This window comes from Bufo gargarizans, chromosome 1, assembly GCF_014858855.1.
Source record: "Bufo gargarizans isolate SCDJY-AF-19 chromosome 1, ASM1485885v1, whole genome shotgun sequence".
Lineage (NCBI taxonomy): Eukaryota > Metazoa > Chordata > Amphibia > Anura > Bufonidae > Bufo > Bufo gargarizans.
The window spans coordinates 37,175,503-37,196,871 of NC_058080.1; the positions used below are offsets into that span (position 1 = coordinate 37,175,503).

General features: G+C 47.7%; 1 long non-coding RNA gene across 1 annotated transcript; it reads left to right on the forward strand.

Moving 5' to 3' along the window:
- Positions 1 to 11,285: 11,285 nt before the first annotated feature.
- On the forward strand, positions 11,286 to 21,331 carry LOC122925428. The gene is made up of 3 exons (XR_006387630.1): positions 11,286 to 11,347; positions 17,626 to 17,771; positions 21,273 to 21,331. It is a non-coding gene; the product is annotated as an uncharacterized LOC122925428 (long non-coding RNA).
- The last annotated feature ends 38 nt before the right edge of the window (positions 21,332 to 21,369 follow it).

A 21,369-nucleotide genomic window follows, 5' to 3' on the forward strand; every position in this document is an offset into this window, starting at 1 on the left:
ACCAGTACACTGTTTCAAGATCTCCCTTCCCCCTTTGGAATGTGAGAAACTTCCTGTGCGGTTTCAAGATACCCATACATTCCTAAAGTTTGTAGTTTGAACAAGTTTTACCTTATAGGGTCATCATGGCTCGAATGCATAGTAGCCGATGTGTCTATACCTGATTGGTCAAATGCTGTTACTATGAGTCATCTATTATGTTAATGCAGAGCTCATGTGTATACATACTATAGGTTGAAATAAATGCTAACATATGATTGGATGTAAAGAAAGTTCAACCCCCCCCCCCCCCCCCTTTATCAACTGTTTCCCCCCTGCAAATAAACCAGAGTGAATTGGAACAAAGCACGTGTTAGTCTTCATTCTTATTCACCCTCCTGGTACCAGTACAAGGCTTAATCCAAGCTTACTACCGAGGTCTTGTGTCAGGGACACAATAGGCAAGAGTCCATATTGCCTTACAGTCACCCTGCACCCTCATCTGTACTCTCCTTCTCTGTGGCCCATTGTCACCCTGCATCCTCACCTCTACTCCCCTTCTCTGTGGCACATTGTCACCCTGCATCCTCACCTCTACACCCTTCTCTGTGGCACATTGTCACCCTGCATCCTCACCTCTACACCCTTCTCTGTGGCACATTGTCACCCTGCATCCTCACCTCTACACCCTTCTCTGTGGCACATTGTCATCCTGCATCCTCACCTCTACACCCTTCTCTGTGGCACATTGTCACCCCGCATCCTCACCTCTACACCCTTCTCTGTGGCACATTGTCACCCTGCATCCTCACCTCTACACCCTTCTCTGTGGCACATTGTCACCCTGCATCCTCACCTCTACACCCTTCTCTGTGGCCCATTGTCACCCTGCATCCTCACCTCTACACCCTTCTCTGTGGCACATTGTCACCCTGCACCCTCACCTCTACACCCTTCTCTGTGGCACATTGTCACCCTGCATCCTCACCTCTACACCCTTCTCTGTGGCACATTGTCACCCTGCATCCTCACCTCTGCACCCTTCTCTGTGGCACATTGTCACCCTGCATCCTCACCTCTGCACCCTTCTCTGTGGCACATTGTCACCCTGCATCCTCACCTCTACACCCTTCACTGTGGCACATTGTCACCCTGCACCCTCACCTCTACTCTCCTTCTCTGTGGCACATTGTCACCCTGCATCCTCACCTCTACTCTCCTTCTCTGTGGCACATTGTCACCCTGCATCCTCACCTCTACTCTCCTTCTCTGTGGCACATTGTCACCCTGCACCCTCATCTGTACTCTCCTTCTCTGTGGCCCATTGTCACTCTGCATCCTCACCTCTGCACCCTTCTCTGTGGCACATTGTCACCCTGCACCCTCACCTCTACACCCTTCTCTGTGGCACATTGTCACCCTGCATCCTCACCTCTGCACCCTTCTCTGTGGCACATTGTCACCCTGCATCCTCACCTCTACACCCTTCTCTGTGGCACATTGTTACTCTGCACCCTCACCTCTACACCCTTCTCTGTGGCACATTGTCACCCTGCATCCTCACCTCTACACCCTTCTCTGTGGCACATTGTCACCCTGCATCCTCACCTCTACACCCTTCTCTGTGGCACATTGTTACTCTGCACCCTCACCTCTACACCCTTCTCTGTGGCACATTGTCACCCTGCATCCTCACCTCTGCACCCTTCTCTGTGGCACATTGTCACCCTGCATCCTCACCTCTACACCCTTCACTGTGGCACATTGTCACCCTGCATCCTCACCTCTACACCCTTCTCTGTGGCACATTGTCATCCTGCACCCCCTCACCTCTACACCCTTCTCTGTGGCACATTGTCACCCTGCATCCTCACCTCTGCACCCTTCTCTGTGGCACATTGTCACCCTGCACCCTCACCTCTACAACCCTTCTCTGTGGCACATTGTCACCCTGCACCCTCACCTCTAAACCCTTCTCTGTGGCACATTGTCACCCTGCATCCTCACCTCTACACCCTTCTCTGTGGCCCATTGTCACCCTGCATCCTCACCTCTACACCCTTCTCTGTGGCACATTGTCTCCCTGCATCCTCACCTCTACACCCTTCTCTGTGGCACATTGTCACCCTGCATCCTCACCTCTACACCCTTCTCTGTGGCACATTGTCACCCTGCATCCTCACCTCTGCACCCTTCTCTGTGGCACATTGTCACCCTGCATCCTCACCTCTACACCCTTCACTGTGGCACATTGTCACCCTGCATCCTCACCTCTACACCCTTCTCTGTGGCACATTGTCACTCTGCATCCTCACCTCTACACCCCATCTCTGTGGCACATTGTTACTCTGTATCCTCACCTCTACACCCTTCTCTGTGGCACATTGTCACCCTGCACCCTCACCTCTACACCCTTCTCTGTGGCACATTGTCATCCTGCATCCTCACCTCTACACCCTTCTCTGTGGCACATTGTCACCATGCATCCTCACCTCTACACCCTTCTCTGTGGCACATTGTCACTCTGCATCCTCACCTCTACACCCCATCTCTGTGGCACATTGTTACTCTGCATCCTCACCTCTACACCCTTCTCTGTGGCACATTGTTACTCTGCATCCTCACCTCTACACCCTTCTCTGTGGCACATTGTCACTCTGCATCCTCACCTCTACACCCTTCTCTGTGGCACATTGTCACCCTGCACCCTCACCTCTACACCCTTCTCTGTGGCACATTGTCATCCTGCATCCTCACCTCTACACCCTTCTCTGTGGCACATTGTCACTCTGCATCCTCACCTCTACACCCCATCTCTGTGGCACATTGTTACTCTGCATCCTCACCTCTACACCCTTCTCTGTGGCACATTGTCACTCTGCATCCTCACCTCTACACCCTTCTCTGTGGCACATTGTCACCCTGCACCCTCACCTCTACACCCTTCTCTGTGGCACATTGTCACCATGCATCCTCACCTCTACACCCTTCTCTGTGGCACATTGTTACTCTGCATCCTCACCTCTACACCCTTCTCTGTGGCACATTGTCACCATGCATCCTCACCTCTACACCCTTCTCTGTGGCACATTGTCACTCTGCATCCTCACCTCTACACCCTTCTCTGTGGCACATTGTCACCCTGCATCCTCACCTCTACACCCTTCTCTGTGGCAAATTGTCACCCTGCATCCTCACCTCTACACCCTTCTCTGTGGCACATTGTTATTCTGCATCCTCACCTCTACACCCTTCTCTGTGGCACATTGTCACCCTGCACCCTCACCTCTACACCCTTCTCTGTGGCACATTGTCACCCTGCATCCTCACCTCTACACCCTTCTCTGTGGCAAATTGTCACCCTGCATCCTCACCTCTACACCCTTCTCTGTGGCACATTGTCACTCTGCATCCTCACCTCTACACCCTTCTCTGTGGCACATTGTTATTCTGCATCCTCACCTCTACACCCTTCTCTGTGGCAAATTGTCACCCTGCATCCTCACCTCTACACCCTTCTCTGTGGCACATTGTTATTCTGCATCCTCACCTCTACACCCTTCTCTGTGGCACATTGTCACCCTGCACCCTCACCTCTAAACCCTTCTCTGTGGCACATTGTTACTCTGCATCCTCACCTCTACACCCTTCTCTGTGGCACATTGTCACTCTGCATCCTCACCTCTACACCCTTCTCTGTGGCACATTGTCACCATGCATCCTCACCTCTACACCCTTCTCTGTGGCACATTGTCACCCTGCATCCTCACCTCTACACCCTTCTCTGTGGCCCATTGTCACCCTGCATCCTCACCTCTACACCCTTCTCTGTGGCACATTGTCACCATGCATCCTCACCTCTACACCCTTCTCTGTGGCACATTGTCACTCTGCATCCTCACCTCTACACCCTTCTCTGTGGCACATTGTCACCATGCATCCCTACTCTACACCCTTCTCTGTGGCACATTGTCACCATGCATCCTCACCTCTACACCCTTCTCTGTGGCACATTGTTACCCTGCATCCTCATCTGTACTCTCCTTCTCTGTGGCACATTGTCACCATGCATCTGTAAGGTATGTAAAAAACTAGGCACCCCATAAAAATAAACTAATATAGATAACCTTTCCAGCTTCAACAAACACAGGAGACTGGCTGGAATAATTAGAAAATACAAATTCACGACATTTCTTTAAATAACCAGTAGATGGCAGCAGAGTGTTTAAAGCCTGAATAAAAGCACAGTTACTAATAACATAGGAACTTTAAAATACATATCTCTAGTTCCTAGGGGACAGGATAGACTGTTACCATCCTGCCTCTAAGGGTAATAAACAGGGTAAAATGGTTATATTCAGGTCCCTGTAATCAGCTACAGCTGCTGGCAATACAGTGTGAGTAGATAACACACTGCATAAATGTTAGTGAAGTACACAGACACGTCACACGGTACTAATGCATAGTGAATGAGATTGTTATAGGAGCTGATGCCCATATATATGATTATACTGCACTATTTGCTTATTGTGACGCAGGTTCAGTAATAACAGAGCTGCACATGATAATTATTATATCTTATAGGAAGGGTATAGCTGTTAATGTCAGTATTGAATAGATAGCTATACACTCACCTAAAGAATTATTAGGAACACCATTAATGCAATGATCTAGTCAACCAATCACATGGCAGTTGCTTCGATGCATGTAGGGTTGTGGTCCTGGTCAAGACAATCTCCTGAACTCCAAACTGAATGTCAGAATGGGAAAGAAAGGTGATTTAAGCATTTATGAGCGTGGCATGGTTGTTGGTGCCAGACGGGCCGGTCTGAGTATTTCACAATCTGCTCAGTTACTGGGATTTTCACGCACAACCATTTCTAGGGTTTACAAAGAATAGTGTGAAAAGGGAAAAACATCCAGTATGCGGCCGTCCTGTGGGCGAGAATGCCTTGTTGATGCTGGAGGTCAGAGGAGAATGGGCCAACTGATTCAAGCTGATAGAAGAGCAACGTTGACTGATTCAACCACTCGTTACAACCGAGGTCTGCAGCAAAGCATTTGTGAAGCCACAACACACACAACCTTGAGGTGGATGGGCTACAACAGCAGAAGACCCCACCGGGTACCACTCATCTCCACTACAAATAGGAAAAAGAGGCTACAATTTGCACGAGCTCACCAAAATTGGACTGTTGAAGACTGGAAAAATGTTGCCTGGTCTGATGAGTCTCGATTTCTGTTGAGACATTCAAATGGTAGAGTCCGAATTTGGCGTAAACAGAATGAGAACATGTATCCATCATGCCTTGTTACCACTGTGCAGGCTGGTGGTGGTGGTGTAATGGTGTGGGGGATGTTTTCTGGGCACACTTTAGTCCCCTTAGTGCCAATTGGCCATCGTTTAAATGCCATGGGCTACCTGAGCATTGTTTCTGACCATGTCCATCCCTTTATGACCACCATGTACCCATCCTCTGATGGCTACTTCCAGCAGGATAATGCACCATGTCACAAAGCTCGAATCATTTCAAATTGGTTTCTTGAACATGACAATGAGTTCACTGTACTAAAATGGCCCCACAGTCACCAGATCTCAACCCAGTAGAGCATCTTTGGGATGTGGTGGAACGGGAGCTTCGTGCCCTGGATGTGCATCCCTCAAATCTCCATCAACTGCAAGATGCTATCCTATCAATATGGGCCAACATTTCTAAAGATGCTACCAGCACCTTGTGGAATCAATGCCACGTAGAATTAAGGCAGTTCTGAAGGCAAAAGGGGGTCCAACACCGTATTAGTATGGTGGTCCTAATAATTCTTTAGGTGAGTGTATATTAATATGTGTTGACAGGATAGACTGTTACCATCCTGCCTCTTATGCTCAAGGTCATGTAATTTTGTCTTGCAGAAAATGTTCAATAAAAACACTTCTGGTTTCACCCAGCCCGTTTCCTTCGCACATTGGAATTATTAACCATACTTTCAGCATACGTGCAACAAAATTGGTGGCCCGTACGGGGAGCGGGTGAAGTAGATACGGTCCAGGAAGTGGAAAAATAGTGGTTATGCGAAGCTTAGAGGAGATATTAACCCTCACAGTACCGCCAGTGAACACCAATGGATCTAGAGAGACTGCAGGATGAAATCAGTGGACACCTGATCACCAATTCATCAAAGCCCCCAATGCCAGCATGGCGAAAGGAAAAAAACGGCGCCATTTTATGCGGATGATTAATGAGGTGATAGATGAACTGGTTGAAGCTGAATGTGAGGAAACGGTGACACCGTTTCTGCAAGCCACAAATAGATTCATCAGCGAGTTGGAGAAGAGGAGGGATAATGCGGAAGTCCCAAGCTTCAGTGAGGAAGACCCCCAACCAGGACAGCAATTGGCCGACTTAAAGCAACAGTATCACACTATGCAGGAGAAGTTCCAGGAAATTGGCAGAATAACTGAGGAACAGAATAAAGAGCTGGGTACCAAACATGACAGTTGTTCCTCAAGTGACAGTCAGCCAAAACCAGAGCCAGTTCCGCTTAGGCCTCATGCACACTACCGTTTTTTTTTACGGTCCGCAAAAACGGGGTCCGTAGGTCCGTGATCCGTGGGTCTTCCTTGATTTTTGGAGGATCCACGGACATTTCCGCCTGGCCGTGCGGAGCCAAACGGATCCGTCCTGAATTACAATGCAAGTCAATGGGGACGGCTCCGTTTGACGTTGACACAATATGGTGCAATTGCAAACGGATCCGTCCCCATTGACTTTCAATGTAAAGTCTGGAGTCTCTTTTATACCATCGGATCGGAGTTTTCTCCAATCCGATGGTATATTTTAACTTGAAGCGTCCCCATCACCATGGGAACACCTCTATGTTAGAATATACTGTCGGATATGAGTTACATCGTGAAAACTCATATCCGACAGTATATTCTAACACAGAGGCGTTCCCATGGTGATGGGGACGCTTCTAGTTAGAATATACTAAGAACTGTGTACATGACTTCCCCCTGCTGCCTGGCAGCCCCCGATCTCTTACAGGGGGCCGTGATCAGCACAATTAACCCCTCAGGTGCCGCACCTGAAGGGGTTAATTGTGCTGATCACGGACCCCTGTAAGAGATCAGGGGCTGCCAGGCAGCAGGGGGCAGACCCCCCCCTCCCCAGTTTGAATATCATTGGTGGCCAGTGTGCGGCCTCCCCCGGCCCCCCTCCCTCCCTCTATTGCATTATTAACATTGGTGGCAGTGTGCGCCCCTCCCTCCCTCTATGGCATTATTAACATAATGGGAGGGGGGCCGGGGGGATGCCGCACACTGGCCACCAATGATATTTAAACTGGGGAGGGGGGGGGGTCTGCCCCCTGCTGCCTGGCAGCCCCTGATCTCTTACAGGGGGCTATGATAGTACAATTAACCCCTTCAGGTGCCGCACCTGCCAGGCAGCAGGGGGCAGTCATGTACACAGTTCTTAGTATATTCTAACTAGAAGCGTCCCCATCACCATGGGAACGCTTCTGTGTTAGAATATACTGTCGGATCTGAGTTTTCACAAAGTGAAAACTCAGCTCTGAAAAAGCTTTTATGCAGACGGATCTTCGGATCCGTCTGTATGAAAGCAACCTACGGCCACGGATCACGGACACGGATGCCAATCTTGTGTGCATCCGTGTTCTTTCACGGACCCATTGACTTGAATGGGTCCGTGAACCGTTGTCCGTCAAAAAAATAGGACAGGTCATATTTTTTTGACGGACAGGATACACGGATCACGGCCTCGGCTGCAAAACGGTGCATTTTCCGATTTTTCCACGGACCCATTGAGAGTCAATGGGTCCGCGAAAAAAAATGGAAAACGGCACAACGGCCACGGATGCACACAACGGTCGTGTGCATGAGGCCTTATTCATTGTTTTTTGGGGGGAGGTGACTGAAAATGGCGAATTGTGTTTTTCCTTTTTTTTTCATTACGGCATTCACCATGCAGGAAAATATTATATTTTAATAGTTCAGACATTTTCAGATGCGGCGATACTAAATAGGTTTATTTTTTCTTGTTTATATATTTTTATATGTAAAATTGGGAAATTTAAATTATTAATATTTCGTTGGATTTTTTAAAACTTTTTTTAGTTTTTGCACAATAACCTTTAGCCCCCTTAGGGGGCTAGAACCTGGGATCTTTGATTCCCTGTCCCATTCACAATAATAGAGATCTATAATGGTAAATGGGACTCTGACACCGCTCCCTGCTGCGCTGTGTCTCGTGCACGGCGCAGTAGGGAGGTTACTATCACCGCTCTGGGAAGCCTCAGAAGGCGGTGATGGTAACCGATCAGACCCTCGCAATTCCACTGCGGGGGCTTCGATCGGAAGGCAGAGTTAGCCGCATCCCTCCGCCTTACCTCACAGATGCAGTGATCACTATTGAATGTGGCACCTGAAGGGTTAAATGATGGGTTATTATACAGCCAGCACCTACCATGTATGGAGCGGGCTCAGCACACATATACGACATTATGCATTAAGGGGTTAAAGGGAGGAGATAGAGTATAAGAGAACTACAACTCCCAGCATGTCCAGGCTATGTGTTTCAGAGGACATTACATGGAGGAGGTATAGGAGGAGAGAACTACAACTCCCAGCAAGTCCAGGCTATGTGATATCAAAGGACATTACATGGAGGAGGTATAAGAGGACTACAACTCCTAGCAAGTCCAGGCTATGTGATATCAGAGGACATTACATGGAGGAGGTATAAGAGGACTACAACTCCCAGCATGTCAGGGCTATGTGATATCAGAGGACATTACATGGAGAAGGTATGAGAGGAGAGAACTACAACTCCCAGAAAGTCCAGGCTATGTGATATCAGAGGACATTACATAGAGTAGGTATAAGAGGAGAGAACTACAACTCCCAGCATGTCCAGGCTATGTGATATCAGAGGACATTACATGGAGGAGGTATAGGAGGAGAGAACTACAACTCCCAGCATGTGCAGGCTATGTGATATCAGAGGACATTACATGGAGGAGGTATAAGAGGAGAGGACTACAACTCCCAGCATGTGCAGGCTATGTGATATCAGAGGGCATTACGTGGAGGAGGTATAAGAGGAGAGGACTACAACTCCCAGCATGTGCAGGCTATGTGATATCAGAGGACATTACATAGAGGAGGTATAAGAGGAGAGAACTACAACTCCCAGCATGTCCAGGCTATGTGTTATCAGAGGACATTACAGGGAAAAGGTATGAGGAGTACAACTCCCAACATGTCCAGGCTATGTGATATTAGAGGACATTACATGGAGTTGGTATAAGAGGACTACAACTCCCAGCATGTCCAGGCTATGTGATATCAGAGGACATTACATGGAGGAGGTATAAGAGGAGAGAACTACAACTCCCAGCATGTCCAGGCTATGTGATATCAGAGGACATTACATGGAGGAGGTATAAGAGGAGAGTACTACAACTCCCAGCATGTGCAGGCTATGTGATATCAGAGGGCATTACATGGAAGAGGTATGAGGAGAGAACTACAACTCCCAGCATGTCCAGGCTATGTGATATCAGAGGACATTACACGGAGGAGGTCTAAGAGGAGAGTACTACAACTCCCAGCATGTCCAGGCTATGTGATATCAGAGGACATTACATGGAGGAGGTATAAGAGGGGAGAACTACAACTCCCAGCATGTCCAGGCTATGTGATATCAGAGGACATTACATGGAAGAGGTATGAGGAGAGAACTACAACTCCCAGCATGTCCAGGCTATGTGATATCAGAGGACATTACATGGAGGAGGTATAAGAGGAGAGTACTACAACTCCCAGCATGTCCAGGCTATGTGATATCAGAGGACATTACATAGAGGAGGTATAAGAGGAGCGGACTACAACTCCCAACATGTCCAGGCTATGTGATATCAGAGGACATTACATGGAGTTGGTATAAGAGGACTACAACTCCCAACATGTCCAGGCTATGTGATATCAGAGGGCATTACATGGAGGAGGTATAAGAGGAGAGTACTACAACTCCCAGCATGTCCAGGCTATGTGATATCAAAAGATATTACAGGGAGAAAGTATAAGATGAGAGGACTACAACTCCCAGCATGACCAGGCTATGTGATATCAGAGGACATTACATGGAGTTGGTATAAGAGGACTACAACTCCCAACATGTCCAGGCTATGTGATATCAGAGGGCATTACATGGAGGTATAAGAGAGAACTACAACTCCCAGCATGTTCTGGCTATGTGATATCAGAGGACATTACATGGAGGAGGTATAAGAGGAGAGAACTACAACTCCCAGCATGTCCAGGCTATGTGATATCAGAGGACATTACATGGAGGAGGTATAAGAGGAGAGAACTACAACTCCCAGCATGTCCAGGCTATGTGATATCAGAGGACATTACATGGAGGAGGTGTAAGAGGAGAGAACTACAACTCCCAGCATGTCCAGGCTATGTGATATCAGAGGACATTACATGGAGGAGGTATAAGAGGAGAACTACAACTCTCAACATGTCTAGGCTATGTGATATCAGAGGACATTACATGGAGGAGGTATAGGAGGAGAGAACTACAACTCCCAGCATGTGCAGGCTATGTGATATCAGAGGACATTACATGGAGGAGGTATAAGAGGAGAGTACTACAACTCCCAGCATGTGCAGGCTATGTGATATCAGAGGGCATTACGTGGAGGAGGTATAGGAGGAGAGGACTATAACTCCCAGCATGTCCAGGGTATGTGATATCAAAAGACATTACAGGGAGAAAGTATAAGAGGAGAGGACTACAACTCCCAGCATGTCCAGGCTATGTGATATCAGAGGACATTACATGGAGTTGGTATAAGAGGACTATAACTCCCAACATGTCCAGGCTATTATGAGATGTCAGGGGACATTACAAAGAGGAGGTATAAAAGGAGCGGACTACAACTCCCAGCATGCCACCATTATTATGCGAGATCAGAGGACATTACATAGAGGAGGTAGAAGCGGAGAGGACTACAACTCCCAACATGTCCAGACTATTAAGTGGTATCAGAGGATGTTATAGGGAGGGGTTATGAGGAGAGAACTACAACTCTCAGCTTCCTCCATTCACACAACTGCTGACAATCAATAGAGGAAGGACCTGAACCTATTGACTCCATCCGCCCAGTCGCTCCGCCCCCTCGTGTCACATGATCATGACATCACCACAGGTCCTTCAGACACCACTTACACTTGTCCCTGCTGAACTCCGCCCCCTCAGACATCGATCACATGACGGTGACGTCACCACAGGTCCTTCAGCCGTTACACTATAAGGGGCAGAGAGCAGGTCTTGGTCAGGTAGGTGTGTCCGGCGCTCGTGTTCTCTGTTATCAGCCAGCAGGAGGTAGGTCGCGCATTCATGCAGAGTGCCCCCAGGCTACAGTCACAACTGCTATAAACACGCCAAATTAAAAAAACGCTGCTGTGTGTGAATACAGCCTTACACCATGCATCCCTTCTGTACTCCTCCCACATCCTGCTGGTAGTTATCCTTCTTATCACCATAGCAACCGTGTCACTCGGTGCTGGCATCACAGGGCGCAAAAGGGATGTCGAAGAGGTCACTACTGACCAGGGTATCTAAGGGGTTAAACTGCCGGGATTCTGCCCTCCTGTGGACGGTGGGGGTCCAGATTCTGCACCGGGAGAGATTTACTAAAGGGGTTGTGCTTAGGACAGGTCGCCAGCACCCCACCGATCAGCTGTACCAGGAGCCCGCAGCGCCGCGCAGTGCGATTACTGCTCAGCCGCCCCATTCAGTCGCTGCACATGTGTACACGTCTCATCCGCCCAGTGCAGACGCCTGTGCCTGACATGGGACTCTTAAAGGGGTGTCAGAGGTACAAAGCATTCGGGAAGTCTTTACACCCTCCCCGTGTCCAATCGCTCCTTGTGCCATCAGTTCCCCCATCAGTCTGCCCTCAGCCCCCAGAGTGAGAAAGGTTTACTGAGAAGGAAAACCTAAAATATTGTATTAACAGAAGTCTTCAGCCCCTTTACTCGGGACATAAGTCTTCAGCCCCTTTACTCGGGACATAAGTCTTCGGCCCCTTTACTCAGGACATAAGTCTTCGGCCCCTTTACTCAGGACATAAGTCTTCAGCCCCTTTACTCGGGACATAAGTCTTCGGCCCCTTTACTCAGGACATAAGTCTTCGGCCCCTTTACTCGGGACATAAGTCTTCGGCCCCTTTACTCGGGACATAAGTCTTCGGCCCCTTTACTCGGGACATAAGTCTTCGGCCCCTTTACTCGGGACATAAGTCTTCAGCCCCTTTACTCGGGACATAAGTCTTCAGCCCCTTTACTCGGGACATAAGTCTTCAGCCCCTTTACTCGGGACACAAGTCTTCAGCCCCTTTACTCGAGACATAAGTCTTCAGCCCCTTTACTCGGGACATAAGTCTTCAGCCCCTTTACTCGGGACATAAGTCTTCAGCCCCTTTACTCGGGACATAAGTCTTCAGCTCCTTTACTCGGGACATAAGTCTTAAGCCCCTTTACTCGGGACATAAGTCTTCAGCCCCTTTACTCAGAACATAAGTCTTCAGCTCCTCTACTCGGGACATAAGTCTTCAGCTCCTTTACTCTTGACATAGGTCTTCAGCTCCTTTACCCGGGACATAAGTCTTCAGCCCCTTTACTCGGGACACAAGTCTTCAGCCCCTTTACTCGGGACACAAGTCTTCAGCCCCTTTACTCAGAACATAAGTCTTCAGCCCCTTTACTCGGGACATAAGTCTTCAGCCCCTTTACTCAGAACATAAGTCTTCAGCTCCTTTACTCGGGACACAAGTCTTCAGCCCCTTTACTCAGGACATAAGTCTTCAGCCCCTTTACTCGGGACATAAGTCTTCAGCCCCTTTACTCGGGACATAAGTCTTCTGCCCCTTTACTCGGGACATAAGTCTTCAGCCCCTTTACTCGGGACATAAGTCTTCAGCCCCTTTACTCAGAACATAAGTCTTCAGCTCCTTTACTCGGGACATAAGTCTTTAGCCCCTTTACTCGGGACATAAGTCTTCAGCCCCTTTACTCGGGACATAAGTCTTCAGCCCCTTTACTCGGGACATAAGTCTTCAGCTCCTTTACTCTTGACATAGGTCTTCAGCTCCTCTACTCGGGACATAAGTCTTCAGCTCCTTTACTCTTGACATAGGTCTTCAGCTCCTTTACTCGGGACATAAGTCTTCAGCCCCTTTACCCGGGACATAAGTCTTCAGCCCCTTTACTCGGGACACAAGTCTTCAGCCCCTTTACTCGGGACATAAGTCTTCAGCCCCTTTACTCAGAACATAAGTCTTCAGCTCCTTTACTCGGGACACAAGTCTTCAGCCCCTTTACTCAGAACATAAGTCTTCATCCCCTTTACTCAGAACATAAGTCTTCAGCTCCTCTACTCGGGACATAGGTCTTCAGCCCCTTTACTCGGGACACAAGTCTTCAGCCCCTTTACTCGGGACATAAGTCTTCAGCCCCTTTACTCGGGACATAAGTCTTCAGCCCCTTTACTCGGGACATAAGTCTTTAGCCCCTTTACTCGGGACATAGGTCTTCAGCTCCTTTACTGTTTATGGTATTGGGCAGGTGATGAGCGGCGCCTGGTTTGCTCCAGACATGATGCTTAGAATTGAGGCCAAAAAGTTGAACCTTGGTTTCATCAGACCAGAGAGTCTTGTTTCTCACATTCTGAGGTATTTTAGGTGCTTTTTTGCAGGCTCCACTGCTTTCATTTGTCTTTTACTGAGAAGAGGCTTCTTTGTGGCCACTCTGCCATAAAACCCGGACTGGTGGCAGCTGCAGTGATGGTGGACCTTCTGGAGGTTTCTCCTATCTGCACACAGGATTTCTGGAGCTCAGCCAGAGGGATCATTAGGTCCTTGGTCACCTCTTTCACCAAGGCCTTTCTCCCTGATTACTTAGTTTGGTGGGACGGCAGCTCTAGGAAGAGTCCTGGTTGTTCTTCTTCCATGTAACAATTATGGAGCCCACTGTGCTCTTGGGAACTTTCAATGCAGCAGAAATATTTTTGGCTCCTTCTCCAGATCTGTGAATCCACATATCAGCTGTGCGATCTTCTATAGTAAGGGCTGAGTCTTTCCAAACCTTGTCCAATCCATTGGACTTTACCACAGGTGACTCCAATCAAGATGTAGAAACCTCTCAAAAATGATCGAGAGAAATGGGAGACCCCAGAGCTAAACGTCAAGTATCAAACATCCTGAAGTTGATTTGCATAATACTTGTTTGAATACTGTTTGAATACTATATATACGAGCGCTCAGTACAGTATTAGAATGTATTGGCTCAGATGAGCCGAAGTTATTACTTCTTGCGAAACTTCTCATAATAACTTCATAAATTAATTTCTACTGTAAAAAAACATTTCCCGAACTCGGGTTCAGTTCCAAGTGGTACAGTAGAAATTAAGTTATGAAGTTATTATGAGAAGTCTCGCGAGAAGTAATAACTTCGGCTCATCGGAGCCAATACATTCTAATACTGTACGGAGCACTCGCGATATACAGTATTAAAACAAAGTATTATGCAAATCGACTTCAGGATGTTTCATATACCTGTACTAATGGTAGACTGCATGGCTAGAGGCTGGATGTTATACACCTGTGGTAATGGTAGACTGCATGGCTAGAGGCTGGATGTTATACAGTGTGGTAATGGCAGACTGCATGGCTAGAGGCTGGATGTTATACACCTGTGGTAATGGTAGACTGCATGGCTAGAGGCTGGATGTTATACACCTGTGGTAATGGTAGACTGCATGGCTAGAGGCTGGATGTTATACACCTGTGGTAATGGTAGACTGCCTGGCTAGAGGCTGGATGTTATACAGTGTGGTAATGGCAGACTGCATGGCTAGAGGCTGGATGTTATACACCTGTGGTAATGGTAGACTGCATGGCTAGAGGCTGGATGTTATACACCTGTACTAATGGTAGACTGCATGGCTAGAGGCTGGATGTTATACACCTGTGGTAATGGTAGACTGCATGGCTAGAGGCTGGATGTTATACACTGTGGTAATGGTAGACTGCATGGCTAGAGGCTGGATGTTATACACTGTGGTAATGGCAGACTGCACGGCTAGAGACTGAATGTTATACACTTTGGTAATGGTAGACTGCACAGCTAGAGGCTGGATGTTATACACTGTGGTAATGGTAGACTGCATGGCTAGAGGCTGGATGTTATACACTGTGGTAATGGCAGACTGCATGGCTAGAGGATGGATGTTATATACTGTGGTAATGGTTGACTGCACGGCTAGAGACTGAATGTTATACACTTTGGTAATGGTAGACTGCACAGCTAGAGGCTGGATGTTATACACTGTGGTAATGGTAGACTGCATGGCTAGAGACTGAATGTTATATACTGTGGTAATGGTAGACTGCATGGCTAGAGGCTGGATGTTATACACTGTGGTAATGGTAGACTGCATGGCTAGAGACTGGATGTTATACACTGTGGTAATGGCAGACTGCACAGCTAGAGACTGGATGTTATACACTGTAGTAATGGCAGACTGCACAGCTAGAGACTGAATGTTATACACTGTGGTAATGGCAGACTGCACGGCTAGAGACTGGATGTTATACACCTGTGGTAATGGTAGACTGCATGGCTAGAGGCTGGATGTTATACACTGTGGTAATAGCAGACTGCACGGCTAGAAACTGGATGTTATACACCTGTGGTAATGGTAGACTGCATGGCTAGAGGCTGGATGTTATACACCTGTTGTAATGGCAGACTTCAGTGCTGGAGGCTGGATGTTATACACCTGTGGTAATAGTAGACTGTATGGCTAGAGGCTGGATGTTATACACTGTGGTAATGGTAGACTGCATGGCTAGAGGATGGATGTTCTACACTGTGGTAATGGTAGACTGCATGGCTAGAGGCTGGATGTTATACGCTGTGGTAATGGTAGACTGTATGGCTAGAGGCTGGATGTTATACACTGTGGTAATGGTAGACTGCATGGCTAGAGGATGGATGTTCTACACTGTGGTAATGGTAGACTGCATGGCTAGAGGCTGGATGTTATACACCTGTTGTAATGGCAGACTGCATGGTTAGGGCTGGATGTTATACACCTGTGGTATTGGTAGACTGCATGGTCAGGGCGGATGTTATACACCTGTTGTAATGGCAGACTGCATGGTCAGGGCGGATGTTATACACCTGTTGTAATGGCAGACTGCATGGTCAGGGCTGGATGTTATAAACCTGTGGTAATGGCAGACTGCATGGTTAGGGCTGGATGTTATACACCTGTGGTAATGGCAGACTGCATGGTCAGGGCTGGATGTTATACACTCTGGTAATGGCAGACTGCATGGCTAGAGGCTGGATGTTATACACTGTGGTAATGGTAGACTGCATGGTCAGGGCTGGATGTTATACACCTGTAGTAATGGTAGACTGCATGAAACACCTGAATTCAGTGATTAAGACGTGGGGCGCTGTACTTTTCTCCATATGCTGTATGCAGACCCTATAAGAATAGACAGGACATGTGCTGCTGGTAATTGCTATAGACCTCTGCCGGGGCACGTCATATCAGTACAGTACGGTATTTTACTAAAGGAGATGCCTACATTTCAGGATGAAAACCCGGAACTGATCACATGGAGAGAGGAAAACAACCAGAAAGCATTGTGCCTAGGTAGTCATCCACATTCTGTGTGTGGTAGACGCCTTCAGCGGGTGAACCCTACATTCATCTTTGTGTTTGCTTTTTGTGGAGGTGGATGAGCAATAAACTGCAGTTTAGGCAGTAACATTACCACCGCACTATACGTATTTCACACCGACAGCCGAGAGGACCCTGAATAGACTTCCGCAGATGGCGGACCATCACAAAACCCACAGTCCCGGGGAACTGATGAGGTGACAGGTAGAGCCCCCCCTCCCTCTGTATCCTCTCATATGGCATGGTCATTATTGATAGCAGCTTCCAGGGGGTTCCTCCGATCCCAGCCATTAGACAGGAGTGTGGATGTCATCAGACAGCTGAGCACTTCCTCCAGGTGTCCAGGACAGTAACAACTTGCATCCCCCATTCAATAATTCTGCGGCACCCGACCTTTTGACTCTATGTTGTGCTATTCCTTTATTATTCCTATCTGGCATTTCTGAATGAATTACTATATGGGTGTTACCAGTTGGGGGGTGTCCCTGCGCAGTCGGACGTTATCTAAGCAGTACATCGCCCAGCTGGTAACGACCAATTGGACCCTTATTGATGGAATAATAGCGGACCGGCACAACATAAAGCGATAAGAATGGATGCCCCAGAATTTTTATTATGTGGGGGGTGCAAGTAGTTACTAAAACTGACATGTCAGGAGAGAATCTGAAGAAAAACACAACATTGCAGTGTGCGTACCTGACACTACTCAGAGGGCAGCACGGACCTCCTGACCAGCACCGTTTAACCCGTGTGGTGGAGGCTCTGAGAAGTGGTGCCTCCAGGCCCAATATGTGCGGTTCTGGAGCTCATATACGGTCCTGTCCCCTGGTGATTTCCAGCCTCTCTTTTTCTACTAAAGGCGCCTGCTGTACTAGAGGCCTCCAAGTCAACCGGTTTTCTCTTCTTCTCCCGAATGACCTACCAAGGATGGACAAGGACAGGAATGAGATTTCCAGAAGAATATTAGGCTTCACCCTGGAGATCATCTCCCTGTTGAGCGGAGAGGTAAACTTTCACACGTTTCTATCTTTATTGTATTATTTACCATCAGGAGGTAAGATCATAATAAGAAGTGATAGGAAGAGTCCAGTGTCCTGCATCATGTCTTCCAGACCTTCGAGAAAACGTGAAGACCAGTCAACAATAGTCGCTAGATACAATGGTAAAGAGGGGTTATCCTTACCAGCACTACTAATGTGATGTTTGCTTATGTTACCGTTTTCCCTCTTGTTACTGTGTATAGCGTTTATACAAACCGGATTCCAAAAAAGTTGGGACACTAAATAAATTGTGAATAAAAGCTGAATGCAATGATGTGGAGATGGCAAATGTCAATATGTTATTTGTAATAGAACGTAGATGACGGATCAAACGCTTAATCCGAGTAAATGTATCATTTTAAAGGAAAAATACGTTGATTCAAATTTTCACGGTGTCAACAAATCCCCAAAAAGTTGGGACAAGTAGCAATAAGAGGCAGGAAAAAGTAAATTTTAGCATAACGAAGAGCTGGAAGACCAATTAATATTAACACTAATTAGGTCAATTGGCAACATGATTGGGTATAAAAAGAGCTTCTCCGAGTGGCAGTGTCTCTCAGAAGCCACGATGGGTAGAGGATCACCAATTCCCACAATGTTGCGCAGAAAGATAGTGGAGCAATATCAGGAAGGTGTTACCCAGAGAAAAATTGCAAAGACTTTGCATCTATCATCATCAACTGTGCAGAACATCATCCGAAGATTCAGAGAATCTGGAACAATCTCTGTGCGTAAGGGTTAAGGCCGTAAAACCATACTGGATGCCCGTGATGTCCGGGCCCTTAAACGACACTGCACCACAAACAGGAATGCTACTGTAAAGGAAATCCCAGAATGGGCTCAGGAATACTTCCAGAAACCATTGTCAGTGACCACAATCCACCGCGCCATCCGCCGCTGCCAGCTGAAACTCTACAGTGCAAAGAAGAAGCCATTTCTAAGCAAGATCCACAAGCTCAGGCGTTCTCACTGGGCCAGGGATCATTTACAATGGAGTGTGGCAAAATGGAAGACTGTTCTGTGGTCAGACGAGTCACGATCCGAAGTTCTTTTTGGAAATCTGGGACGCCATGTCATCCGGACCAAAGAGGACAAGGACAACCCAAGTTGTTATCAACGCTCAGTTCAGAAGCCTGCATCTCTGATGGTATGGGGTTGCATGAGTGCGTGTGGCATGGGCAGCTTGCATGTCTGGAAAGGCACCATCAATGCAGAAAAATATATTCAGGTTCTAGAACAACATCTGCTCCCATCCAGACGTCATCTCTTTCAGGGAAGACCCTGCATTTTTCAACAAGATAATGCCAGACCACATTCTGCATCAATCACAACATCATGGCTGCGTAGGAGAAGGATCCGGGCACTGAAATGGCCGGTCTGCAGTCCAGATCTTTCACCTATAGAGAACATTTGGCGCATCATAAAGAGGAAGGTGCAACAAAGAAGGCCCAAGACGATGGAACAGTTAGAGGCCTGTATTAGACAAGAATGGGAGAGCATTCCTATTTCTAAACTGGAGAAACTGGTCTCCTCGGTCCCCAGACGTCTGTTGAGTGTTGTAAGAAGAAGGGGAGATGCCACACAGCGGTGAAAATGGCCTTGTCCCACCTTTTTGGGGATTTGTTGACACCATGAAATTCTGATTCAACATATTTTCCCTTAAAATTGTACATTTTCTCAGTTTAGACTTTTGTTCCGTGATTTATGTTATATTCTGAATAAAATATTAGAAGTTGGCACCTCCACATCATTGCATTCAGTTTTATTCACGATTTGTATAGTGTCCCAACTTTTTTGGAATCCGGTTTGTACTGTAATATTAGTTATCTCCACTAGATGCCCTGCCATACAGGAAATGGACAAGAGGAGGTGATATGAGGTAGCTGATAGCAGGAAGTGCAGTCAGTGTGTGGCTGAGGCCACATTGTAGTGCCTGGTAAGTATGGCGGCACAGTCAGGAGTCTGTAGGACCCAGGGAACAGGCTCAAGTAATGAAAGTCATGGCCTGGAGGGTGTGTGGCAGGGCCACATGAGATTACTGAGGAGCCTGTTGATGATGTGAGAGCAGGGACTGACCTTGTCTGCCAGTGTTGGTGGGCAGGAAGCTGGACCAAGGGACGGTGGGCAGCAGATCTCCTATACTTGAAGCAGAGGACAAGAATTTCCAGTGTGATATAGCACGGCAAGGCCGGAGTGTAAATGTATTGCGGACTGTGCGAGATGTCATTGGGCTCACGAGACCTTGGCTATCTTCACATAGGCTAGGTGTTTTCCTCTGTGTAATCCACCACCATCAACAGCTTCCTATTGACTTCAGTGTAAAAACCTCAAGCATATACACACCTTGTGCACGCCCATGTCTTTATTTTTGCAGCTGAAATGGAGCTGATTCAGTGGTGGTTTCCCATAGAAAAGAGATGCAGAAAGCCTTGCTCAAAAACTGTGGTGTACGAAACCTCAAAGCCACCAAGAACATGGAAAGAGCCTGTATGACCACCCAGTGGTCTGAGACTGTAATCCTGTTGTACAGGGGTTTGGGTGATGTTCACGTTTGCACGGTCATGACCAAGGGTGGTTGGGCTTAAATGGGTTGTCTCATCATGGGCAATGGGGGCATATCGCTAGGATATGCCCCCATTGTCTTATAGGTGCAGATCCCACCACTGGGACCCGCACCTATATCAAGAACGGAGCCCCGCAAGGTGATGGCTGGAGCACTCCAGTCTGGCCACCACCAAGCCGGCCCCCTATACAAGTGAATGGGAGTGTACCGTGCATGCCAGCGCTCGGCTATTTTCGCTGGCCCCTTGGGGGGCTTCGTTCTCGATATTGGTGCGGGTCGCAGCTGTGGGACCCGCACCTATAAGACAAAGGCTCATCCTAGAGATATGCCCCCATTGTCCATGATGAGACAACCCCTTTAAATTCCATGAAAGTTAGAAATCGCGAGGACACATGAAAGTGCAGGGCCTTACAAAATGACTGTTGTGACCCCATGGGAAATGCATAGGCGGAGCTGTGGGCAGGGAGTAACCTTCTAGGGAGTGTGGGTGAGGGACGGCAACCACTGTGGGCACAAGCTGACTCTCAGAGAACTAGTGGATTATTGCTGGTAGAGGACGACTCAAAAGTGAACAAGTGAAAACGTTCTGCAACATTCAAGTGTGTGATACCACTAAATGTTACCTGCAACCACCAAGCTTGTTGTGCCTTTGTGGTGTTTGTAACCATCAAGCATCTTCAGTTTAACCTTTATCTTCTATAATCATTCCTAAGGTCAACCAATATGCAAGCCAAACAAGTAATGTTATAGGTCCATTGAGAATAGTAAGTGCATTTAACAAGGAGGAAAGGACCCACCAGGAGACAGAAATGACCTGGGTTTGACTTGGAGGCCAGGGTTATAACTGATAGTAGTGAAGGAGGCATGCTGAGTTTAGTTCCCTAAGTGTCTCTCCATCCACAGGATTACACAATCGTGAAGAAGACATCGGGGGACTGTATGACTCCCATCATCCATCTCCAGGAGTCAGGAGGGCGGAGCAGGACCCCTCACCCCATCA